The 26,108-nt window shown below is 37.7% G+C and overlaps 1 protein-coding gene and 1 pseudogene across 4 annotated transcripts in view; one reads left to right on the forward strand and one right to left on the reverse strand.

The window, feature by feature from the left end:
• SPATS2 (spermatogenesis associated serine rich 2) overlaps positions 1–26,108 on the forward strand; it is a 106,661-nt gene that overhangs the window by 5,836 nt on the left and 74,717 nt on the right. The window lies entirely within an intron of this gene.
• On the reverse strand, positions 17,763–18,433 carry LOC117028629 (coiled-coil domain-containing protein 90B, mitochondrial-like; annotated as a pseudogene).

Raw genomic sequence — 26,108 nt, forward strand, 5'->3', positions numbered from 1 at the left:
TAAGTCATGATAGATACGTGAAGATGTCTGTACTTGAAGGCGCAGCAATGGTGTTACTTCCTGTTGACCTATATAAGACTGAAAAGACCACTTTGTAAAACCTGCAGTCTTTCCTCTCTTGAGTACATATGATCCAGTAGTAAATGGTTTGCTGTTGTTATAAGGCTACTGCCAGTAGTACAGCAATACTTCTCTTTCAGTTACCCACTTGGTCTCTGAGTACAGCATGCCAGTATGGTCAGCTCACTGCTGGCTCTTCCTGGTTATCCTCTGTTACACTGATTGAAAATGTGCGTGAGTGTGTGGTAGAAGTGAGTCTTCCGCTTCCGCTTTGTTTGGTTATCCTTTTGCATTTTTACAGTAAACTGCCTTCATAGCTTATCTGCATATGTGGTACCAGGTCTCATCATAAGAAGCTCCCTGATAATTGATGAAAACAGTGAAACTTGTCTATAACTGAGATGGAATGACCGGAAGCTAAAATGTTGTACCTGAATGGTAGCTGGTACAGAACCACCCAGACTAAATCAGCCATTTAGCTTAGACACAAAGTTGATGTGTTGTTATATCTTACTAGTCAGTACCCAGTAGGTTTCTTGAGATGGTTATCTAATTCCTTGTTAAGTGGACAGTGCTTTAAACAAGGCTTAGTTGGGTAATCTTTTTCACCTCTGCCACTACTCAATGGTTGTATTTTATGTTGGTCTTTCACAAGAGGATATTTAACATTTGTTATTGGTCTGCGTGCCTATAATGTTGTGATGATCCTATCAGTTAGACTACAAGGTATTATTATGTGATGTCATGTAATTTGGGAGCACAGGAAACAATGCAACAACAGTGATGACTAAATTTGTGTCTGGGTGTCTAATTTGATGAAGTAGAAAAGCTCCTGAAAAAGGAGGGATATGTGGTACTTTCACCTGATTGTTACCTGAAATCTTAACATTTAAGTAAGATTCTGTATAATTATATTCAATTTTTACACAATTACATTTTTGATTGGGCAGTAAAGCTGAGAACATACCATTCTTTCACACTCTACTGACTAATCATTCCCACTGTGAAATAGCCCCAAGTATATTATTAAACTTTTTGGCCACTGAACTTTTGATGCCTGAAATGTGGATTCACTGAATGGTGTTAGTTATGATCAGGCTAACACTGATAGTATATTTATAATATTCTCATATTGTAATATTTTTCTTCTAATTTCTTATTAAAATAGGGAAGCTGTATAACATGTTAGTTAAGAGCACAATCCTGTTAGTCACGTAGGAGTTGCTAATAAGTTGGATTGTAAATAGCTGGGCATAAAATTGTTGGGGAGAGGGGCTATGAAGGTCCTACATTCTTTCACCAGAAAAAAGCACAAATCTGGTATATCGCTCTGGCTTTGAATCTCTGCTCCTCTACCTACTCCCTTTGTGGACTTGGTCACGTCATTTAATTTCTGTGAGTGTGTTTCTGAATCTGCAAAATTGGTGTAGTAATCCCTACCACAGAATTGTCATGACTGTTGAATTTATTTTTTTGAGATTAAATTCACATAACAGAATTAACCCTTTTAAAGTATACAGTTCAGTGGTATTTAGTGCGTTCACAATGTTGTACAACCATCACTCCATCTAGTTCTAGAACTTTTGCATCACCCCTAAAGGAGACCTTGTACCCGTTAAGCAGTCACTCCTCATTCTCCCTCCTCCTATCTCTTGCTAACCACAATCTGGTTTCTGTCTCTATGAATTTATCTATTTTGGGTATTTCAAATACATGGAATCATATAATATGTGACCTTTTGTGTCTGGCTTCTTTTACTCAGCATAGTGTTTTTGAGGTTCATGTTGTAGCAGGTGTCAGTACTTCATCTTTTTGATAGCTGAATACTATTCCATTGTATGGATAAATCACATTTTGTCTATTCGTTTATCTGTTGATGGAGAGTTGTGTCATTTCCACATTTTGGCTGTTGTGAATAATGTACCAGTATTTGTTTGAATGCCTGGTTTCAGTTGTGTTAGGTCTATACCTGAGAATGGAATTGCTGGGGTTCCAATTTCTCCACATCCTTGCCAACACTTATTTTCCTCTGTGTGTTTTTTTTTTTTTGTAGCCATCGTAGTAGTTGTAAAGTGCTATTTCATTGTGAATTTGATTTGTATTTTCTTAGTAACTAGTAATGTTGAGCATCTTTTCCTGCATTTGTTGGTCATTTGTGTATCTTCTTTGGAAAAATGTCTGTTTAAGTCCTTTGCCCGTTTTTTAATTTGATTGTTTTTTTGTTAAGATCATTAAACTTTAATGGCTATAAAACATTTAGCTCAGTGAATACACATAGTATGCACTCAATAATTATTAGCTAATAGTATAGTTACAATTATTTTTATTTTTCCTACTTGTGGCCTGAATTGTCAGGCCGAAAAACCGCCTGGTTTTTCTAGATAGCAGTGGAGAGGCAACAAAACCTGTCCTGTGTTATGAGTAAAGTTTTGACTGTGTCAGTGTGGGTACTTTGCTTTTTTGTTGATGCCCCCAAATCAAGAAATTAGAAACACATTAACAAAAGTCAGTTTATCTTTGTGGCAGAAATCAGTACATAAGTCCTCACTTAATGTTGTTGATAGGTTCTGTGACTTTAAGTGAAATGATGTGTAACAAAACCACTTTTACTGTAAGCTAATTGATACAAACAAGAGTTAAGTTTCTATGGCATCTCATTAATGTTATAACTAAATGACATTATTTGAGGACCTGCTGTAGTGCCATCTAGTTATAGCTGAGATTTAGCTTGTTTTTCTTTATTCTACTCTGTTTTGAGACATTTGTTATAAATACCACAATCAAAATTTTTTGAAAACTGGGTCACTTATGTTTACTGGTATGCAATTGATGTATTGTCATGTTTTTATGCTTATTACAACTTGCCTATATGGGCTGGTCAAAAGAAGATAGATGAGAATAGGAGATCAAAGTAATTATTAATTTAGAGTTTTACTCTCTAGTCAGGGTTATACCACTTTGAACTAATGAATATATTTTGCTAGGTTTATAGGTAGACATACTCATATTATTATGTCATGATTTGGAGTGGGGCAGTAGCTCTAAGCAGAATATAGAGAAAACTGTATGCAAGTCTAAATTTGGTTATTTTCTTAGAAAAGGAAGCAAAGGGTTGGGAAGTGTATGCTTTCAGGAATTGGTGATTATTCGAATCCCTCCTGAACCCCCCTCCTCCCAAGCTTCATTTTATATGCCTGCACTGCCTGGAATACCTTCTAAGTCTGTTGTTGAGTCCCTTTCCTGAAGTCTCAGGCCGACCAAATACTCCTTCTTTTGGGCTTTTACATCTGTTACATACTTTCATAATAGTACTTATGATAGTGTACTTTTTTAAATACACATTGAAATTGTTTAAAGCAGTGCATGATCAAAAAATTGAACAATATAGGAGTAAGTGGTGAAAACAATTTTCCTAGTTCTCCGAAGGCAATCACTGACAGTACTTTCTCTTTTATATCCTTCCAGAGTTATTCTCTGTTGATACAGGAATTTTTATAGTGTATGAAATGCTTATTTTTCTCTCTCGCTCTTTTTTTTTTTTTTTTTTTTTTTTTTTAAGGAAGGTGCAGCTCTCAGTGGCCCATATGGGGATCGGAACCGGCAACCTTGGTGTTATCAGCACCACGCTCTAACCAACTAGCTAACCAGCCACCCCCTCTCCTTATTTTTTATTGCAAAGTAATTAATAAATGACGAAAATATCCAAGCATTATAGAAATATAGAAAGTGAAAAGTGAAAGGTCCGTGGTCCTTAACCCTTATCCGTCTCATACATAATAACAATAAATAACTCCTCTCAATAACATTGCTCTCTCTCTCCATAGGTAATCCTGTTATAAGCCCTTTCGGATTGTTCCAGTTACATTTACATATTTATATAAAACATTTTTTGTATGTTGTTTTTATGATTTTATATATTCTGTAACTTCTTCTTAATATGTCTTGGAGATTTTTTCACACCAGTATGTACCATTTTATTCTTTTAATCTCTGCATGATATTTGTGCAATAATATGCATATACCAGTTTACTTAACCATTTCCCAATTAATGGGGACACATACATACACACACACCCAGTGTAGTTTCTAACAATGCTTCAGTGAATACTTTTTTATATGCTTCTTGTTGGATATATGTGAGTGTTTCTCTAGGTTGCTAGAAGTCAATTGCTGGATGAAATGGTATACTCTTCTAAATCTTTTGCTGAATACTGCCAAATTGCTTTTTAAAAAAACTTTTTATTTTGAAATAATTTTAGATATGCAGAAGAAGAGTTCCCATATGCTCTTCCCCCAGCTTCCCCTAGTGTTAACATCTTTCATAACCATAGTACTTGTTATTGAAACTAAGAAGTTAGCATTGGTACAATAGTATTAAACTGTAGCCTTTTTTCCCCAGTTTTTCCACTACTGTCCTAAAGATTTGTAGAATTCAGTTCAGGGTGCCACATTGCAGTTAGCCATCTCGTCTCTTTTTCTTTTCAAAGATTTTATTGGGGAAGGGGAACAGGACTTTATTGGTGAACAGTGTGTTATTCCCAGAACCCATCAGCTCCAAGTCCAGTTGCCGTTGTTCAATCTTAGTTGCAGGGGGCACAGCCCACCAGCCCTTGTGGGAGTTGAACTGGCAACCTTGTGGTTGAGAGCTCGCACTCTAACCAACTGAGCCACCCGTCCATCCCCATCTCCTCTCTTTAGTGTCCTCTAATCTGTGACAGTTTCTCAGTTTTTTCTTGTCATTTTCGCTACCCTGACACTTTTGAAGGGTACTGGTCAGGTATTTTGTAGAATATCCTTAATACGGGTTTGTCTGATGTTTTCTCATAATCAAACAGAGGTTGTGGGTTTTGGGGAAGAAGACCACAGAGGTCATGTGTCCTTCTCATTGCCTCATATCTGGGTAGATAGCAACATGTCTAATTACGGGGGCTGTTAACCTTGGTGATTTGATGGAGGCGGTGTCTGCCAGGTTTCTTTACTGTACAATTCCTGCTTTTCTCCTTCCATACTCTATTTGTTAAAACTGAGTCCCTAAGTCCAGCCCACACACGTTGGGAGGGGAATTAAGTTCCACCTCCTGGAGGGAGAAGTATCAAAGAGTTTGGACACATGTTTAAACCTTCATAGTAATATATAAATATTTTAGGGAGATATCTTGAGGGTATGCAGATACACTGTTTCTCTTTTAAAAGTACCGCCTGTTAATTTTAGCATCCATCAGTGGATCTTGCCTGCAACAGTTATTACTGTGATATTCTAATGGTTATTTTCCATTTCTCTCATTCTATATTTATTAGACATTTTCTGTAAGGAGACTTGTTCTTCTGTCTCCCATTTATTTATTTACTTAATAATTTATTTACATTATTATAGACTCATGGACATTTATTTTTTTTCTTTGGATTATAACATTTACTTTGTTGCTCATTAAATTACTTCAAAAAAAACCTTTACCAATTTATAATCCTACCAATATTTGTGGATAATGAACTTGCACACTTAAACATTGCCTATTATCTGATGAATTAAAACACTTATTTCTCCTGGTTGAACATGAGGTTGAGTGTGTTTTATATGTGTATTGACTCTTTTTCTTTATGAATTGCCTTTTTATATACTTTGTCCATTTTTAAACATTTATGTAAGTGTGTTTTTCCAGGACCCATCAGCTCCAAGTCAAATAGTTGTTTTCAATATAGTTGTGGAGGGTGCAGCTCACAGTGGCCCATGTGGGGATCGAACCAGCAACCTTGTTGTTGAGAGCACCGCGCTCTAACTGAGCTAACCGGCTGCCCCTACTTTACCCATTTTTAACTTGGGTTTTTTGTTTTATAGAAGTTTTTGTATTCTGGATATTAATCCTCTGTTAAATATATGTATTTTTTTCTTCTGGGAAGAAAATGTTTTCCTTCTCTTTTTTAAATTACAAAAGTAATATGCTTATTGTAAAACATGTATAAAGTGAAACGTGAATGTCTCTTTATCCTCTTTTCAGTCTCATTTCCTATGCATAGTACTGTTCTTACCCTAGAAGTTAACAGTTTGATATTTTTCCTTCCAGAACTTTTTCTGTATAGCTGTAGAAACATATATGTATGTGTTGTGTGTATATGCACACACACACGAGTATGATCCCATTTTTGATAAAAATGGGATCATAGAATAGTCTTCTTTTCTGCTTTCATCATAGAGTTAACAAATCATAGAATCCTAATGTGTTACAAATGTTTGTTTCAGTATCTTTCTCATTGGATTATAAGCTTTTTTTGTGCAGAGACTGATTCTTCTCACTATAAAAGTATTCTTTTTCTATGTAAATAACACCACCATCCATCCATTTGCTCATGTCAGAAACATTTTATTTTTTTTAACAAAGTTCATTGAGTCCTTACTAACTGTGTGATACACAGGATTGAGTAAGCATAAAAATCCTTGCCTGCATGCAGCTTATATTCTAGTAGGGGAAGGCAGATATTAAACAAAGGAGTAAAATGGTCAGTATTTTAGTTGGTGATAACTGGTATTGAAAAAAAACCCCTAAAAAACAGGAAAGGAGATAGGGAGAGAGACAGAGTGTGTGTGAGTGTGTGTGATGAGAGAGCAGTAAGGGAAAGCCTTGTTGAGAATGTAGTGTTTGAGTAGACTTAAGACTCATCTTTGGTTCCTTTCTCTTCCTCATACCTCACATCAGATGCCTCTCCAATTCTTGTTGATTTCATCTTCAAAGTATGTCTCAAACCCAACCATCAAGTAGGTGGATTGATTTGGCAGTAGGAATTAGTGCAAGTTCTCTTCTGATTTCGTATTCTCAGTGAATGAGGAATCCAAGTGCTCAGTTGAGAGTGAGGGTGGGGAGGACGTGATTGATGGAGGTTTGTGGAGAGAGAAGGTGTGAAATTGTTCAGGAGAGTGGGACAATGGCTGCAGCAGGGACGTATTGTGTGATTGCCAGGTGGCATTAAGGGCCCCTTGAGGTTTGTGGTCATGCATTTTAAGTGAGATCTGTCAATACGTGTATATTTCTTCCTTCAGCCACATTCAGCTGCAGGGGTGTATGTTTGGAGTGGATTTAACCAGAGAAAGGTTTTACCAAGATAGTGGAACAAAACATGAGAAGGTCAAGGAATAGAGGATATATGCAAGGGAGTGATTATCAAAATATATGTGGAATTTAAACAAAGTAAGGAGGGAAGGAAGGACGTGAAGTGGCTAAGAGATGGTGAAAAGGTAGTAGAATCAATGAATTGAAGGTCCTGGTGGGACCAAAAGATGTTGGAATTTGGGTATGTGAGAGATGGAGCTAAAGAGAGTAGGTTGTGGTCAGACAGTGGGATACAAAAATTGATATCGTGGAGGCATGGGTAAGGACAAGGTCACTGGAGGAAAGGAATCCAGAGAAATGAGACAGGAATTCAGAGAGATGGGTGTTAGAAAGATCATCTATGTGAAACCACTGAGACTTAAAACAAGAGCAGGATTGTAGAAAGTCACTGAAAATCACAGTATTAGAGAAACAGAACCAATAAGATATTTCTAGCTCGATTGCTCCCTCCTTCTCCCTCTCTCTCATGTCTATATCTGTGTATCTATATCTGCACCTATATCTACATCTATATCTATCTGTCTAGAATGAGATTTATTATAGGAATTGGCTCACAAGATTATGGGGCTTGAGAATTTCCATGATCTTCCATCTGCAAGCTGGAGATCCAGGAAAGCTGGTGGTAGTATAAATTCCAGTCCAAGTCCGAAGTCCTGAGAAAAAGAACACTGATGGTGTAAAGCCCAGTCCAAGGGCAGGAGACTGACAGCTCAACTCAACAGTTGAGAGGGAGAGAGAGAGGGAGAGTGGGGAGGGGGAAAAGAGGGGAGAAGGGGAGAAGAAAGGATGAATTCTCCCTTCCTCTGCTTTTTTGTTCTGTTCAGGCCCTCAGTGGATTGGATGATTCTCACCCACATTGGGGAGGGCCATGTACTTTACCCAGTCTGCTGAGTCAGCTGCTAATCTCGTCAGAAAACACCCTCACAGACACATCCAGACATAACGTTTAGCCAACTATCTGGGCAACTCATTGAGTCAAGTTGACACATAAAATTAGCCATCACAGCCATGTAATGGGTAACAAGAGTTTTCACATGATATTCAAAGTAGAGGGTTTTTTTTAGGGAAGATGAAAGGAAACTGATTTGAATCATCAGTGGGGAGCAAAGAGGTAATGGTTCAGTGGTAATGGTTCAGTGGTGTGAGGGGTGGGGAAAGATAGCTTTCACTACTTGAGAGCTGCAAGAGATGTATGGCCTCAGAGGAGAAGCAGGTTTCAATTAGAATAGGAAGTTGAAGGGACCATTCAGAGTAGAGGTTGAAAATGAAGGGCAAAGTGGAAGGGCTTCAAAATTTGGAGAGAGGCGTGTGGCACATGGGGACAGAGCCGGGGATGTGTAGAGCTACGTGGGGCTTGAATATGGGAAGTCGGGGGATTCTTTTGATGGACAGTATAAACAGAGATACAGAATGAAGAGATTAGGCCAGGTAGACAGCAGGCAGGTAACTGGAGGTGAGGGTGTAAGTGTTGGGAGGGAAGGAAAGGTGAGGAGTCCTAGATCCTGGGGAAGGGCATTTAGAATTTTTACTTAGTTTTTAAAATAAAAATTGTATATATTTAAGGTGTACAACATGATGTTTTGATATACATATACACCGTGAAATGATTTTAATAGGACAAGTAATATTTTCTCACATAGTTAACCTTTTGTTGTGTGTGATGCAAGTACCTGAAATCTACAGTCTTAGCTTCCCAGTATTCAGCAGAGTGTTATTAACTGTAATCATGCTGGACTGTAATCGATCTCTAGACTTATTCATCCTACATAACTGCAACTTTGTGCCCTTTGACCCACATCTCCCCATTTCCCACAACTCTCTGCCCCTGGTAACCAACCACCATTCTACTCTGTGCTTCTATGTATTTGACTTTTTTAGATTTCACAATAAGTGAGATCGTGCAGGTTTTTTCTTTCTGTGTCTGGCTCATTTCACTTAGCATAATGTCCTCCAGGTTCATCCCTGTTGTTGCAAAATGAACAGATAAAAATGGAGAATATGGTAGTATCCCCTTATCCCTGGTTTCGCTTTCTGTGGTTTCCGTTATCCTTAGTCAACCATGGTCCGAAAATATTAAATGGAAAGTTCCAGAAATAAACAATTCATAAGTTTTAAATTGTGTGCTGTTCTGAGTAGCGTGATGAAATCCTGAGCCCTCAGCTGCATCCAGCCCAGGACGTGAATCATCCCTTTTGTCTAGTGGATCCACGCTGTATACTCTACCCTTCTGAGGTCACTTAGTAGCTGTCTGGATTATCAGATCGACTATTGAGGTATCACAGTACTTGTGTTCAAGTCACCCGTATTTTACTGGCCTCAAAGTGCAAGAAGAGTGATGCTAATAATTCAGATATGCCCAAGAGAAGCCATAAAACTTATGCTTCCTTTAAGTGAAAAGGTGAAAGTTCTTGATTTAAGGAAAGAAAAAAAATTGTATGCTGAGATTCTAAGATTTATGATAAAAACAAATCTTGTGTCCATGAAATTACCTAATTTATAAATTAAACTTTATCATAGGTATGTACGTATAGGAAAATACATAGTATTTATGGGGTTTAATACCATCCACGATTTCAGGCATGCACTGGTGGTCTAGGAACGGACAACTCCCCCCCCCCCCCCCCCGTCCCCCCCACCCCCCTCCCCCGTCCCCCGGTGGATCAGGGGGGACTACTATAATGTAGAAACATCTGTGTACTTACCACAATGCTTTGTCTCATCTTAATTATGTCAAATTGCTTCATAACTTTTTAAAATTGACTTTCTTAAATTGTAGAAATTTTCATCATTCCCTACATGTGCAAAGAATAATATAATGAACTCCCATGTACCTTCATCTAGCTTCAGCAATTATCAGTATTTTTTCCATTCTTAGTTTCACCTGTCCTTCCCATTTCCTTCTTTTGATTAATTGGTTTGGCTACTGTCAATATGATCCATCCTTTTCTAGAAGTTCTTCATGAACCTTTCATCTAATGGTTTTAGCAGACATTGACAGTTGTTGCCTAAATTCATTCTTTCATTATGTCTTACAAAATAGTGATTTTCTAAAGGTATTTTTCTTCTGTGTTTATTACTTGGATTCTTCTATAAAGAAGAATTTTCTTTCATTAACTTTTTGATTACTCTGAAATAAGATTTATACATGAGAGGCAGAATAAATGCTTTGCTTCTTTCTCTTCATCAATATTTAGAATAATGGAATGTGTTAGTGCTCTCCTAACCTCCAAAAGTGAGCAATGAGTGTTTTTTGTTTGTTATTGTGTGACTATAAATTAATGGATTTTTACTTATTTAATGTGTTTCAGGCACTGTAGATATTATTCTTATTGGTGTTCGTATTGCCCCATGTTAGTCTGGTGGGAACCCATTTAAGTAGGCTCCTGTGTCCTTAATCAGACTCCAGTAGTCTTTGATAGCTTTCTTGCTTTTAGACGCAAGGAAATATCCCAGGCTTATCTCTTTATTTCCTTTCATAAGCCTGGAATCAGCCATTTCTCTAAGGAGCCCTGGTTTCTTTTATTGGGAAATGGTATTTAGAGACCACAATTCAGTCATCAGATTTTTCAAAAAGAAAACATGGCAGTTACATTGCACTCCTCCACTATAACATATTCAAGGGACAATTAAGCCCTAGAATGCTTTGAAAATTTTTACTATATATATATATATATATATATATATAACATAGATATATATTTACACACACAATGTATACACAAACTACATTGAAGGAGTATTTCATTGGTTCGAAGTTGCATATCTCCTCCACCCTCCATTTAATCTCTAAATTTATGATGTGTTTTACAATTGACTATAGTTTAATTGTCAGACAGTTTTCTTTAGTGGTTTGTAAGACAGTGATGTGTCTAATCTGTGACAGATTAGAAGGAAAATGGTATTTTAATTTTTAAACTTCATAAAAGCAGCATCATATTGTGCTTATCTTTTGGCAATTTGCTTTTCTTGCTTAGCTTGGTTTTTGAGACTTTTCCCTTGTTAATACATGTAGCTCTAGCTTATTTTAAGCTTTTTATAAGTGTTTGGTTGTATGGAGGAGCGTTTAAAAATTCATTTATGGTTAATAACATTTAGATTGTTAGCAGTTTTTAACCACTACAAACAATGTTGTTGTGAACCTTCTACATGTTTCCTTGTGTAGTAAGTGGGGTAGAGTTTTTGGGTCTTAGGGTATGTGTATGTCCAGTTTTACAAGATATCATCAGATTGCTTTCCAGAGAGGTTGTTTCAATATATACACCCATCAGTAGTATATAAGAATTCATTTTGTTCTATGCTAATCCTTAGTTTTATTGGTTCTTTACAATTTTGCTGATTTTATGAGTGTCATACTATTTTAATGTTTTAATTTGCATTTCCTCCATTGTTAGTGAGTTTAAGCATATTTTAATTAGTTTATTGTCATTTGTTTCCTCTGTGTGAATTATTCATTACCATGGTTTGTTTTTCTAGTAAGCTGTTTTGTTTTTGTTTTAAATTGATTTATAGGTATTCTTGATACGTTTGGTTACTAATCCTTTGTCAATTGTATGCATTGCAGATAATATCCTACCGTGTTTCCCTGAAAATAAGACCTAGCCGGACATGCGGCTTTTGGAGCAAAAATTAATATAACACCGGGTGTTATGTTATGTTATATTAAAGACCCGGTCTTACAGTAAAATAAGACCGGGTCTTATATAAATTTTGCTCCAAAAGACGCATGAGAACTGATTGTCCGGCTAGGTCTTATTTTTGGGGAAACACGGTAATCTGTGGCTCTCCCTGCCTTGTTTATTATAAAACAACTTCATTGAGTTGTAATTGACATAGAATAAACTTCATGTATTTACAGTGGACAATTTGGTAAATTTTGATATATATCCTTGAAATGGGTTATGATACTGAACATATCCATCACCCCCAACTTTCCTCGTTTCCTTTGTCATGTCCTCTCCTCTGCCACTTCCCTCACTCCCACAAAGCAACAACTAATCTGCTTTCTGTCACTAGATTAGGTTGTATTTTCTGTTTTATATATAGATGGAGTCATACTGTATATGCTAATTTTGGGGGAGGTCTGGCTTCTTTCACTTGGAATAATTATTTTGAGATTAACCCATGTTTTTTGATAGGGTGTATCAATAGTTCATTTCTTTTTATTGCTGAGTAGTATTCTATTATGTGGATTTATCACAGTTTCTTATGCACTCTGCAATGGCTGATGGACTTTTGGATTGTCAGCAGTTTTTCACCACTACGCATAATGCTGCTATGTACATTTGTGTGCATGACTTTGTATGGACAAATGTTTTTTTTCTCTTGGATAGATACTAGGAGTAGAATGGCAGAATCATATGGTAGGTATATGTTTAATTTTTTAAGAAACTGTCGAAGTGCTTTCCAAGGAGGTTGTGTCATTTTTACATGCCTATCAGTATATGAGAGTTACAGGTGCTTCACAACCTTGCCAATACTTGATATGGTCAGTCTTTTTATTTTTTAAAAACGTTAGCCATTCTAATAGGTACATAGTGGTAACTGATGGTTTTAATATGTATTTCCGTAGTGACTAAGGAAGTTGAGCAATTTTTCATGTGCTTATTTGCTTCTTAGGTGAAGTGTTTTATTTGTCCATTAAAAAAATTTACTGGTTTGCTTATTATTGTTTTGAGACTTCTTTATAAATTCTGGATACGAGTTCTTCATCAGTTACATGATTTGCAGATATGTTCTCTCAGTCTGTGTCTTGTTTTTTCTGATAACAGTGTCTTCAAAAGAACAAAAGTTTTGTGCTTTTGGTGTCAAATCTAAGAAATCTTTGCCTAACCCAAAATCACAAAGTTTTTCCTCTTTTTCCTTCTAGAAAGTTTATAGTTTTAGTTTACATTTATATCTGTGATCCATTTGAATTAATTTTTGTATATAATGCCAAACTGTGATGAAAGTTATATTTTGCATATGGATATCCAGTTGTTCAGTACCATTTGTTGAAAGACTGAATTGCCTTTTATCTTTGTTGAAAATCAATTGTCTGTATATGTGTGGATCTATTCCTGGACCTTTTATTCTGTTCCATTGATCTTTGTGCTAGTATCGCATTGTCTTGATTAGTATAGATTTATGATACATCTTGAAATCAAGTAGTGTTAGCCCTCCAACTTCTTTTTCAAAGTTTGGGCTATTCTAGGACCTTTGTAACTTTGTATGGATTTTACAACTAGTTTGTCTGTTTTTACAAAAGAGTCTGATGGGATTTTGGTTGAGATTGCATTAAATCTATTAAATCAATTTGGGGAGAATTGACATCATAACAATATCACATCTTCCAACCCATGAACAGATACATCTCTATCCATATTTAGGTCTTTAGTTTCTCTCCACAATGTTGTGTACAGATCTTTCACATCTTTTACTAGATTTATCCATAAGAATTTTATATTTTTTGATGCTATTGTGTTTTTAATTTCGATTTCTGATTGTTTATTACTAGTATATAGAAATACAATTGATTTTTGTATATTGATCTTGTATTTTGCAACCTCCCTAAATTCACTTATTCTAATAGCTTTCTTTTTTGTAGATTTCATCAGATTTTTCACACACATAATTATGTCATCTATGAATAAAGATAGTTTTACTTCTTTCTTTTCAAACTGGATACCTTCTTTTTCTTTTTCTTGCCTGATTGCACTGGCTGGAACCTCTTGTACAATATTGAAGAGAAATAGTAAGAGTAGATACCCTTGTCTTGTTTCTGATCTTAGAGGGAATCCCATCTTGTTTTTAATCCCTCCTTTAGAATGTCTTTTTCAGAATGTCATATTACTTTGTATTCTCTAGTCCCTGATTGCTGCATCAGCTGATTTCCATGTGAGGTTTGCTTCTTTGTGTTTGTTTTTTCTTTAAACCCTGAATTTAAGTCATATGTGTCTCAGATTGTGGAAGCATCTCTACGGTGTAGTTGCTCATTTGCTTCTGCTGTGTGTGGTCCTATTTCATTCTTTAGTTCTGAACCTTATTTATGATGAAGTGCCAGCTTGGGGTCCCTGCACTACACGTGTAGGGTGAATTTAGACTCCACATCTGTGAATGGTATAGGTCTGGAGTCTGATTTTCTTCTGGGTTACTTTTTCCATCTCTAGGCCTAATACAGTGTTTGCTTTTTTCTCAGTTAGTGAGCTTAGTGTTTCTATATCCTGTTTCATGTATAGAGTAGTCCTTTGTGTTTCTTGAGTTTATACCCAGTTCCAACTTGTTGTGGGCTTGGCACAGGGCCTATGGCCTAGACTCCTCTGCAACTCCTAGGCATTAATGCATCTGTCTGATTCAGATATTCCTATTTATCATTTGGCTTCAACTTTGGACGACTGTAATAGCCTTTTAAATGGACTCCCCAAATTCCACTCTTATAACCCTAATAATCCATTCCCAACACAGTCATCATTTATTTGATTTAGATTTTAGTGCCTATGTTGTCAGCTTCCTCTGGCACCATTTCTACTGTCTAGTTACTCTGGCTTTTAATTTTTCCTAGGGCCCTGGTCTCCCACTCACCTCACGGCCTTTGTACTTGCCATTCCCTCTGTCGGGAATGTTCTTCGCCACCACTACTCCTTCCCTTGTCATTGCCTGCTCATCTTTGGTATCGTATCTCATTATCACTTCCTGAGAGAAGTCTTTCTTGACCCTTCAGGTTGGTTTAGGTTTCCCTGTCCCTGTGTATCTCATAGCATCCGGAGCTTTATTTTCATGGTATTTATCACGTCTCACTAGAATATAATCTGTCTGACGGTAGGGACTTTATCTTGCTCAACACTGTTATTTCCAGTGCAATAGTACAAGTAGACATTCAAAAAATATTTAAGTGGATGAATATATTTGAGCAATTTCCTGCATTTGACTGTAAGCTATGAGAGTGTAGGACATTTTATTTTGTTTATTAGAGTATTTCCCAGTGCCTAGTACAGAATCTGGTGTGTTAGAGGTGCTCAGTAAATATTTGGTGACTGACTGAATAAATGAATGAATGAATGAGATTAAGTGGTTTTAAATAAGGGTGGAAGCCAGACTGGGGTCAATTAATAAAGAATTTTATTTGCAATGCTGAGGAGCTTTAACTTTAGACTTTGGAGGGTTTTAAGCAGGCGAGTGACATAAGCAGGCTTACGTTCAATTTAGAAGGATTGCTTCAGCAATTACATAGAGGATGGTTGGAACATTATAAAGCTATTGCTGTAATCCAAAGAAGAGATTAAGTCCTGATATAAGGTAGTTGGAATGGACAAGGTAAATTCAAAAGAATTTAAAAATGTTAGGTGTGATTAGATTAAATGGGGGAATAGGGGAAGAATCTAGCATCACTTCCTGGGTTTCTTGTTTGGGAGACTGAGTAACACCTCCCATCTAAAGTAAGCGTTGTAAGAAGAGCAGGTTGGGGAGTGGATGAATTTAACGGAGACGTTAATTTTTTTTAACTTGGAAAATTTGGGTATAATTTTATTGATTGTTGGTAGATTTAGTTGGAGTATGGATATTCTTTTTATCTCTCACGCATACATAATCCTTTATGTGTAAATATACAAAATCCATCCCCTGCCCTTAATTTTTAGAAAATGATTTGTGTTAAGCAGTTCTTTTTACTAGAGATATCTTCAGTTTGAGTTTCTTGTACATTCAGATGGAGAGGTACATTAGGTAACATGGAGCTCAGTTGAGAAGGTCTATTTCTGTACTATTCCTTACAATTTCAATTAAAAGAACCTGACAGTTTTGACTTTTTGTATCTGAGACTGTTGCAGCATGTTTGTCTCCAGTCCCTGCAAAATTATTTTGGATTTTTTTCCCTTTGTTTTTGTCCTTCCTCTTTATTTTGCTCTTACTAGATAGACTCAAGGACTTCCTACCTTCTGACTCCTGCATTTTTCCCATGTCCACATACATTTTTCCCTCCCCTTTGTTTTTGTCAAAAATAATTTAATTATTTTATTTAGGGTTCCTTTTTATCAAAGCTGTATGTGTACGTAGTTTATAAAATCAAATAGCTCTGTAAAGTTTGTTAAAAAAGAAAAAAGCACCTTTTCTCCTTTATTTCTCTTTACTCAGGCAGTTGAGCTTTTTCAGTTAACACTTTTTGATATTTATCTCCATTTCTCTAAATAACATGCTCGTATTGCTATTTTTGTACCATTAGTTGTAAGATGCACCATTATTCTATATGCTACTGAAAAAAGAGAAATAGGCCCATGATGGGTAGTCTATGAGATGCTACAGAGCTGGGAAACTACATGAGAATGTAAATGAGAACTAAACCTACCACACAGAAAGGGACAGCAAGTCTCAATCCCAGCGTTGTGTAGGAGGGGTAAAAACTTTCTTGGGAATTTGAACTGGTTCTCAATCTGAATTCGTACTACCTCTGTGATATAAAAATCTCAAGCAGGGACTTTAATTAAATTGTTTCAGGTTGGTAGTGTCGTATGTGGAAGAAACATGTCGTACTTGGAAGAAACAAATAACAATTGTAAGATGTCATTGATTGTGTCTGAATTTCAGAGATATTAAAATACGAAATAAAAAGGCATCTTGAATCAGGGAAATGTGGTACCATGTGCCAGACACTGTTCTTCGAGGTGCTGGAGATCTAGCTGTGAACAAAACCAACCTCCCTGTCCTCCTTGAGCTTCCCTTCTGGGGAGGGGAGTGTTGAGATAAAGTAAAAATACATATGGTGTGCCGGGTGTTGCAGATATGCAAATAAGATGACGACTAAACATTGACCATTGGATTTAGCAGTTTGGAAGTTATTGCTGATCTTGACAGGAGGAGAAGCTTCCTTAGAAAAATCAGGAAGAAAAAGCCTAAGGGGGTGATCTTGAAAGAGAAAGGAAAGGAATTTGGCGACTGAACATAGCTTCTTCTAGGAGTTTTGCTGTCATGGAGAACAGAGAAATGGGTACATAGCTAGCTAGAGGGGAAATTGGGGTTAAGAGTTGGCCTTTTAAAATAGGAGAAATAATTATACACTTGAAACTAACATGTTACATCAATTATACCTCAATAAAAAAGTAAAAATGGGAGGAATAAGAGTGTGTTTATTTTTTTTTAAATCTAAAATTTATTCTTTTTATTGTTCTTTACAAAAAAACCCAGAACAGTCTCTAGCTATATGGTAAGTCACTTTTAAAATCCAGACAACTTTGCTGTTTTTATATGAAAAGGTAATTATGCAGTAGTTGTCAGGAAAGTTGAATACAGTAACAAAGTATTTGGGCAGCAGATAACAAAGAAATCCTATATGATTTACACAGTTGTTCAGGCAAACACAAGAAAACTCTGGTTCAGTTTCTATGAACTATCAAAAGGATAAAGACAAAATTAATCAGGTTTTGAATGGCAGCTTTTCAACATAATGAAGACACATAAACAGACAAAATACATCTTCTCATTCTAAAACATTTCTTTTTAGTCTATACGTACTTTGATTAATCTTGTATTAAGTTTTGCCGCAACTTTCAATGTTCAAAGCAAATCTATCCTGGTGAAGCTTCTAAGCAGTCAACAGCAGCAGCAGTAGGGGCATAATATAGTCATTTCACTGCTATTTCCAGATTCTATAAAATCCCAGTGCTATTGCCAGGCAAGCAAACACTGAGACTGCAAGATAACGAATTGTCTCAAGCTTGTTGGATTCCAATCAGTGTTTTTAAAGATGCAGTTTCAGTGTCAATTTTATTATTGGTCTCTGAAATAATACTTTTGATTTTGTTATCCTTTTTGGTAAATTCTGTGGTTGCTTCCATAAGTTTCTTTTCTTGATCTGTAAACATACCTGTTACTCTGCTCCTTTCTAGGTTGATGTCCAGTTTATTATCTGCTCTGATTCAACTAGTTTCATTTATCAGTTGTTGTTTAACTTGTTCTAATTCAATTTGCATTTTCTCTTTCTCTGCCCTCAGATTTGCAAATTCACTTTTCTCTAGGATGACCATATCTTTTCTGATGGCGTCCAAATGAGCCATTAGCTGTTGTACTGTTATTTCCTGTTGAGCTTGAGTGACCATCTCCTTATAGATAGTATCCAAGCTGACATTTGATAAACTGGTTAATGCTGATACAATTGTTTCTGCTTGTGCTTTGTTAAATCCATGAGTTTCCAAGTCCCTAACCAATGCATGGGTATCAAAAGTTAATTTCCTTTGTTCTAAAGGAGTTATGTTCACTCGCCTCATGTCAAATCCTTCCTTGGTTGTGGTGGTTAAGAAGTCTCTCCGCAAGGCCAGCGAGAAATGCCCATAGGGGATTAAAACCCGGCAGTCCCCGCTGCTTTCAGATAGCAGGAGACACCCAGCCCTGCGACTCCACATATCCTCAGATATCCCAAGAGTGTGTTTAAATAATGCTGATGGGCAAGATCCAGTAGAGAAGGAAACAGTGGTGATGCAGAAGTGAGAATGGGTAATCACTGGGCAACAGGGTTTGGGATTTGGTGTCCAAGTGGAGGCGTTGGCCGCAGACAGGAGCAGTCAGTTCATCGACATAAATGACCAGGAGGGAAGACAAGGCAAATGGAAACCGATGCTGGGAGTGGGCACGATTGCTTCCTATTTCACTGAGAAAATGGAAGGAAAGATGGCAGCTGAGAGTGAAGGTGAAGGAGAGGTATTGATGGCTTGAGAAGAGAGGAAATGACATGAAATGGACCTATGAGGGAGTGGGAGAATGAATGCATAAGGCAAAAGTTGTAGGATTGTCATGCTGAGGTAAGAGACCATTTGAAGTTACTGATTGTGACTTTTAAATGAGACTTTAGTATGGGTGTGTGTGTGTGTGTGTGTGTTTTCAAAGCCATGTTTAGCTGCATGGTGCAGGCATTGCATAGAGAGACAGTGTATTTTTTATTTTTAACATGTTTTTTAGGGAAAATTTTTAATATACAGAAGTACATGTATACATTACACAGCTTCAACAAATACTAACTAATAGCAGATCTTGTTTTATCTTTACCCTGACCCACATCCACCCTTCCATATTATTATTTTTTTTTATTGGGGAATATTGGGGAACAGTGTGTTTCTCCAGGGCCCATGAGCTCCAAGTCGTTGTCCTTCAATCTAGTTGTGGAGGGCGCAGCTCAGCTCCAAGTCCAGTCACCGTTTTCAATCTTTAGTCGCAGAGGGCGCAGCTCACCATCTTATGCGGGAATTGAACTGGCAACCTTGTTGAGAGCTTGCGCTCTAACCATCTGAGCCATCTGGCCGCCTCCCTTCCATATTATTTTGAAGCAGTCCCAGACATCATGTTTTATGCATAAATATTTCATATTTTATCTTTAAGAGATATGGATGCTTACCAAAAAATACCATTACCATACCAAAAAATTTTTAGCAATTCCTTAATATAAAATATCCTATCAGTTTTCAAATTTCCAGTTGTCCCTTTAATGCCCTATAGGGTTTAGTTGTTTGACAGGGAGTTGTGTTTTGCCAGGAAAGCATAATGAAGTGAGGGAGGGGGCAAGAGTGTAATGATGGACTTTGAACTCTAAGCTAAGGTGGGAAATGAGGACATGAGAGGGCAGTGGGATCAATGGTTTGTCAGTCCTGTGGGGTCAAAGTCTTGTTGGAGTTGGGGTGCCGAAGATAGGAAGTGGTGATTAGTGAGTGGGGTGCAGATGAAGTAGAGATTGTGAAGGGACTATATAGTTACTGTATTGACAAGTTCTGGGGTACTGACTAAGAGAGTGCGTGCCTAATTTAGGGTGGAGGACAAACCATTGCATACGAGGAAGTCAAGGAACTGAGAGTCTGAGTGTCACAACAGTAATCGAGGTTCCTGTTTGAAATCCCCTGGAATTATGACAGCCCAGGGAGGTAGTAACTCAAATCTCTGAGGCTTGAGAAGTGACCCAGGCATATCCAGATGAATGTAGCAAAGAGGAGCGGAGGAGGTGGTGGTATGGTCTAACAGAGCTTTTTAGGAAGGAACAAAGGGGAATAATCTGGAAGCAGAAATGAAGTATAAGGTGAGTACCTATCTCTTTTACCCCCAGGCCCAGTTGTATAAGTGGGAGCGAAAACTACTGATAGGCCTGTGTAGAGAGCAGTGGCCTCAGAGCAATTAGATTTTAATTAGAGCAAAAAGGTGGAGGGATCATTCAGACAAGTTGAAGGTACAGGGGATTTTGCTGATAAGCCTTAGAGGACATAGTGGAAAGATTTCAGGAACTGAGGAGTGGGAGAGGGAGGCAATTCACGGATACACTTCGCCATATGGGGATGAGAGTTTGGAGGATTTGGAATGACCCCAGAGTCCTGGGGTTTCTGGGACAAAGAGGGATAGAGTTAATAATGAGATCAGTCATGGTGTCTCAGTGCAAATTGTAGTGTAAGCAGATGAGTGATAGAGGTACTGACAGAAGCTGCAGAGAAAGGGGTTCCTTTACTCCTGCCGGTGTGCCGTAGAGGCTGCAGGACAGGCAGAGGCCCGGGAGCCCGTTCCTCGCTCTCCTCTCCTGGAGTCCAAGTGGTCTGCAGTAAAATGCTGTTAATCCAGCTATTCAAAAACTAGAATCCCCTGTTCTATTCCCAGTTGTTCACCTGCCCTGCCTCTATTTTCTCCCCTTTCTTCCTGCAAACTTAGAGTAGAACATCTAGACGTGTTCAGTACCCTACTCTTAAATATCTTAAATATCCTGGAAACTGGTCAATGATGCTGTTATTAGCTTGCTGGGGAAATGACAGCAAATTACAGTAAGGTATTGGGGAGGCTTAGCTTTAGGATTGGAAAGGGAAGAGGTTTCAGGGAGAGCTGGTTTTAGATTCCTTAAATATTAAATATGGCCAAGGACGTAGAGGAGGTAGAAGAGGGAAAGAGTTTGACCTGTGTCCTGGGAGGGAGAGTCAAGTATTGTTTGGAAGGAGGGAACCTGCCCAAGGACCTGTGTCCTGACAGGTTCTGGAAGAGCTGTTGCTGGATGGGAGACTCAACGATTGCTAGATGCATGTATTTCATGGAATATTTACTAGAACCTACTGTGTGTCAGGCACACACAGGCTCTGTGGGCTAGATCTCACAATATCATCTTGAGCAACTAGACAGGTTCCTGCTTACATGGATTTTACAATCTAGCAGGAAAGACAAACAAGTTATAATTTAATGTGAGTGCTATGGTAGGAGTAGGGAGGGTTCTTTGGAAGCCTGCAGTGAAAGCATTGAGTTCGGCTTAGACAGGGAGGGAGGGGAAGAGTGCAGGTTCTGGAGTTAGTGACGTTTGGACAGAGACCGGAAAGTTGAGTTGGAGTTAGCCAGGCAAAGAGAACAGCGAGGAGAGTTACATGTCCTGCAGCCACCCATAGTTTTGTTGTTGGCCTGATGGGACTTTTGAATGAGGAAGGATGATTTAGGTAGTTGTGGATTCTCTGTGGGAAGTGACCTTAACTTATTTCAAAATTTGTACAGGGCCTAAACTTTTTGCCCTCTGAGTAAGAGAGAACCTTTTTTTCCCCTTTTGGATGGCTCTCTGCTATCAGGACACAGAACCTAGACTAATATTTAAAATCAGCCTTATTATGGATTGAATAGACTTTTGCACACTGACCTCTTTTAGTTAACTTGGAGGTGTGTGTGTGTGTGTGTGTGTGTGTGTGTATTACTCAGTGTTCAAAGGATCATATACAAAACAACACATTTCATTCTTTACAATTTCTTCTCAAACTAATTATGATTATATTTGATTTTTTCTTCTAAAAAATCAAACATTTGACAGTCTAGGAAAAAATGAAAGAAGGTTAATTAAACTGCTGCTGAATAATTTAGGATATCTTAGTTATTTGGTAGCATAGAGTATTAAAGCTTTTTTTCCTTAAAATGTCTAGTTGGAAGTGCTTATACAATGGAGAAAGTAATTACATTTTCAGACTGAGTTATCTTGACCTCAGACCTCTCTGTTCTTCCTATTGCAGAGTACCTTCTGCTATTCTGCTGGGGCCAATTAGTTCTTAGCTCAGCTGTTTCAGCTCCTCTACAGAAATTGAGCTTAAATTAACTATGTTTATAATCTGTGAACATCAGATTCCTTGTTTTCTTCTGAGAGCTAGAACATTAAATTCCTTGCCAGTGATCTAAAACACATTGAATGGTGTATCTTCAGATGCAAAAGATTTACTTTCTCTGAACTTAGATCATGGTGTTTAAAAATGAAGAGACCTCGGGGCGGCCGGTTAGCTCAGTTGGTTAGAGCGCGGTGCTCTTAACAACAAGGTTGATGGTTCGATCCCCACATGGGCCACTGTGAGCTGCGCCCTCCACAACTGTATTGAAATAATTACTTGACTTGGAGCTGATGGGTCCTGGAAAAACGCACTTAAAATAAATGAAAGTTTAAAAAAAAAAGTGAAGAGACCTTAGAAATAGCAGTTATTATCTCTAGTGACGATTCTAGTTCTGCTGCACGTGTACGCACATTTAAAAACACTACAAATTAGTGTTTTGTTGCAGAGGAGGTAGTATGACTCCATGTCTCAAATTACTTAGTTATTTAAAAATATTTGTAACATAAGTGAAATTACATGCTAGTAAGCAGCAAATCATTTTGTGTGTGTGTGTGTGTGTGTGTGTGTAAATAAAAATGGTTTCAAATAACACCTAGACTGGTATATAATTTGAAACACAATAATTGTCGCAATGTAATTGTATACATGTTAAATCAATCATAAAAATATTTTTTACATGGTCAAGTCAAGTATGTCAGCTGGGGGAAGAAGAAGGAGCTAGGTGAGCATAACGATACTGTTTGATATTATTTGGTTGGTAATATAGAAAGACAGGCAAAGTTTGAGCTCCCAGCATTTCAGGCTAGGGTCTTCAGGCGTGTTGTTGCCATTGTCTATTGCTAAGGAACAAAACCACTCCAAACGGGATAAAACTCATGCTTCTGGGTGTTGCCTAGGCTCAGCTAAGTGATTCCTGCATGAGTTCTGTCAAGCACTTGTAATCACATGGGCCTGGAGTTATCTGTCACAAAGGCTTCCTTCCGAACTCACATGTCTGGCACTTGAGCAGGGAAGTCCAAATAGCTAGTTGCTGGAATAGCTGGGACTCCTTGAATCTCTCTCTCTATTTCTGTGTAGTTTTTCCAGCATAGGGGCTTCATGGTAGCCAGACTTCTTAAATGGAGGCTTAGGGCTCCAAAAGCACATGTATGGGGTAAGGGAGCCAGAAAAGAGCTATATTGTCTTTTATGACGTAAATTCAGAATCAGTGTCATTTACACTGTGTTTTGTTCATTAGGAGTGAGTCACTAAGGTCAACGCCTATTTGAAGTGAAGGGAACTAGAAGCCACCTTTTGCTGAGCAGTGTGTAAGGAATATCCAGACATATTTCAGTCACCTCAGTTTTCCCTTTGGCCACAAATTATTTACATTCCTCCTACTTGCAAAACATACTCAAGTCCCCCAGAGGCTTAACTAGTGCAGCATCAGCCTCAGGCTTGGGGTCCAGAGCTTGTCATCTAAATCATATCCAGGTGCAGATAAGGCTATTCGGATGTGGTCCTTGGGTATAGCTCCTGGAGGACCATTGCTTTCCCTTTAAAGACCTGTAAACTAAAGATGGGCATTCTCTCCTCCCACCCAGCCCCAATATGCAATAGTGGACAGGCTTAAGATAACCACATTCCTCTTCAAAAAGAAAGAAAAATGTAAGGAACACAGTAGTCACTGGTCCAAAGCAATTCTGAAGTCCAACCAGGAACATATTACCAGTTCTGTGGTCAGTCCTACTGCCTAGGAATTATTCTCCACAGCTCTGAGTTTTGCCCTCTGAATTATTGTTTTCGATAAAATGTATCCAGTGTTTGCAACTGAGTAATTTTCTTAACCTGTTTCCTGCTCATAGAGGTTTGAGTGTGTGGGGTGTCCCAAAAGACTCTTTGCATTTTGTACTGTCTCTGTCGTTTTTACTCCAAGATAATAGTGTTTCTGATCATAAAATTCCCTGTGAATCTTTTGGAGGGATTCACTCTGTTAGACAAAAGCCACACATTACACACTAATATAAGGCCTTCTGCACCTCACGCTCTGTAGTGTAGGAAAATGTTTTCCTCGACCTTTTAGGTACCTGGCTGGGTCTGAAAATTAAACTGACAAAGACAGAGGAGAAAGCATACAAATTAATATGTTTTATGTGACATGGAGCCTTCATAAGTAAATGAAGACCTGAAGAAATGTTTAAATCTGAGTACTTTTGTGCTGGGTTTGACGAAGAGTGGACAGTCATGAAGGAATTTGATAGCTTAAGGAGTATGAGGTGAGTTTATAAACTGGGGCAACTGAGCAAGGCCGGTTTGTGAGGATTCTTCTCTGTGTCCTTTGATCTTTGAGATAAGGATGCTCGTTTCCCCTGTAGAGGGAAGGAGGAGGGCACGTCTCGTCTCACATGAAGGTTTTGTGACTTGCTTCAGGGGAGAAGGGCAGGGGAAGGTCAGAGTGACCTTCCCGCTATGCCCTTTTCTCAAGCTCTTTCAGTTTAAAATAGTCAGTATGCCAATGTGCTGTATTTTGGGGTAGCGTGTCCTGAACCCTATCAACTCCCTTTAGGGCGTTTGTGGGTCAATGCCTTTAAGATTCTTAGAAGGCCTTTTGTTTGAAAAGATCTATGAGGCACCACCTTAAATCTCTTTGGAGTCTAAACTGAGTGTAGGCAAACTGTGGCCATTGAGCTAAGATTTGTTTTTGCATTTGTGTTTAAAGGGTTGTAAAAACAAAACAAAACAAAACAATTTTCAACAGAGGCTGTATATGGCCCTCTAAACCTAAAATATTCATCTGACCCTTTTACAGAAAAAGTTTGCCAACTCTTAGTATAAACAAAAGTTTAATTTTTAGGCCATGTTTCCCTGACACTGCCTTGGATTTGATCTTTGCCCAGAGGGTATTTCTTAATTTGAGAAACATTTGTTATATGGGGAAGCTGGGAATAAGAAACAGGTCTTTTTTGACCTTGTAAGTCCTTGTTATTTACTCTATATTCTGCTTGAAAATTATAGAATTCCTTTTTCTCATCTCTCTCTGCCTGCACGTTATGATACATACCTAAAACAAACAAACAGACAAACAACTAGTTGACACTTTTGACATTCTGCCTGGGAATCTTCCTACCCAAATCCATCATTTCATTAGTTATATTTTCTATTTTCCATATTACCGCAGGTGACAGCTTTGCTAAATTTTCCCATCATCTAGTAAGATTCTCCTTTCCTTCAGCTTCCAATGAACACTTTCCTCACTTTCTTTTAAGTCTAGGATCAGCAACCCTTTTCTGTCCAGGGCCAGATAGTAAATATTTTAGGCTTTTTAGGCCATATGATCTCTGGCACACCTGTTCAACTCTGCTCTTGTAGTGAGAAAGTAGCCTCAGACAATATGTAAATGAATGGGTGTGGCTGTGTTCCAATAAAACTTTATTTACAAAAACAGGAAGCAGGTTGAATTTTACCAATAGATTATAATTGGCTGTTTTATTTATTCATTTTTTATTTTTTAAAAGATATTTATTAAAATATAGCTAATATACAATGTTATGTTACTTTCAGGGGTACACCATAGTTATTCAACATTTATATACCTAAAGAAGTGATCACCATGATAAGTCCAGCAGCACCCATCTGACACTGTACCATGCTATCACAATATTATTGACTGTATTCCCTATGCTGTACATTACATCCCCATTACTTATTTGTTTTATACCTGGAAATTTGAACCTCTTATTCCCCTTAATCTTTCTCTCCGCTTTTTTAATTTTTCAATTACAGTTGACATCCAATATTTTATGTTAATTTCAAGTGTACAGTATATTTGTTAGACATTTGTATAATTTAAGAAGTGATTCCCCTGACTAGTCTGGTACCCACCTGGAACTATTCATAGTTATTACCATATTATT

Source organism: Rhinolophus ferrumequinum, chromosome 10 (assembly GCF_004115265.2).
Source record: "Rhinolophus ferrumequinum isolate MPI-CBG mRhiFer1 chromosome 10, mRhiFer1_v1.p, whole genome shotgun sequence".
Classification (NCBI taxonomy): Eukaryota; Metazoa; Chordata; class Mammalia; order Chiroptera; family Rhinolophidae; genus Rhinolophus; species Rhinolophus ferrumequinum.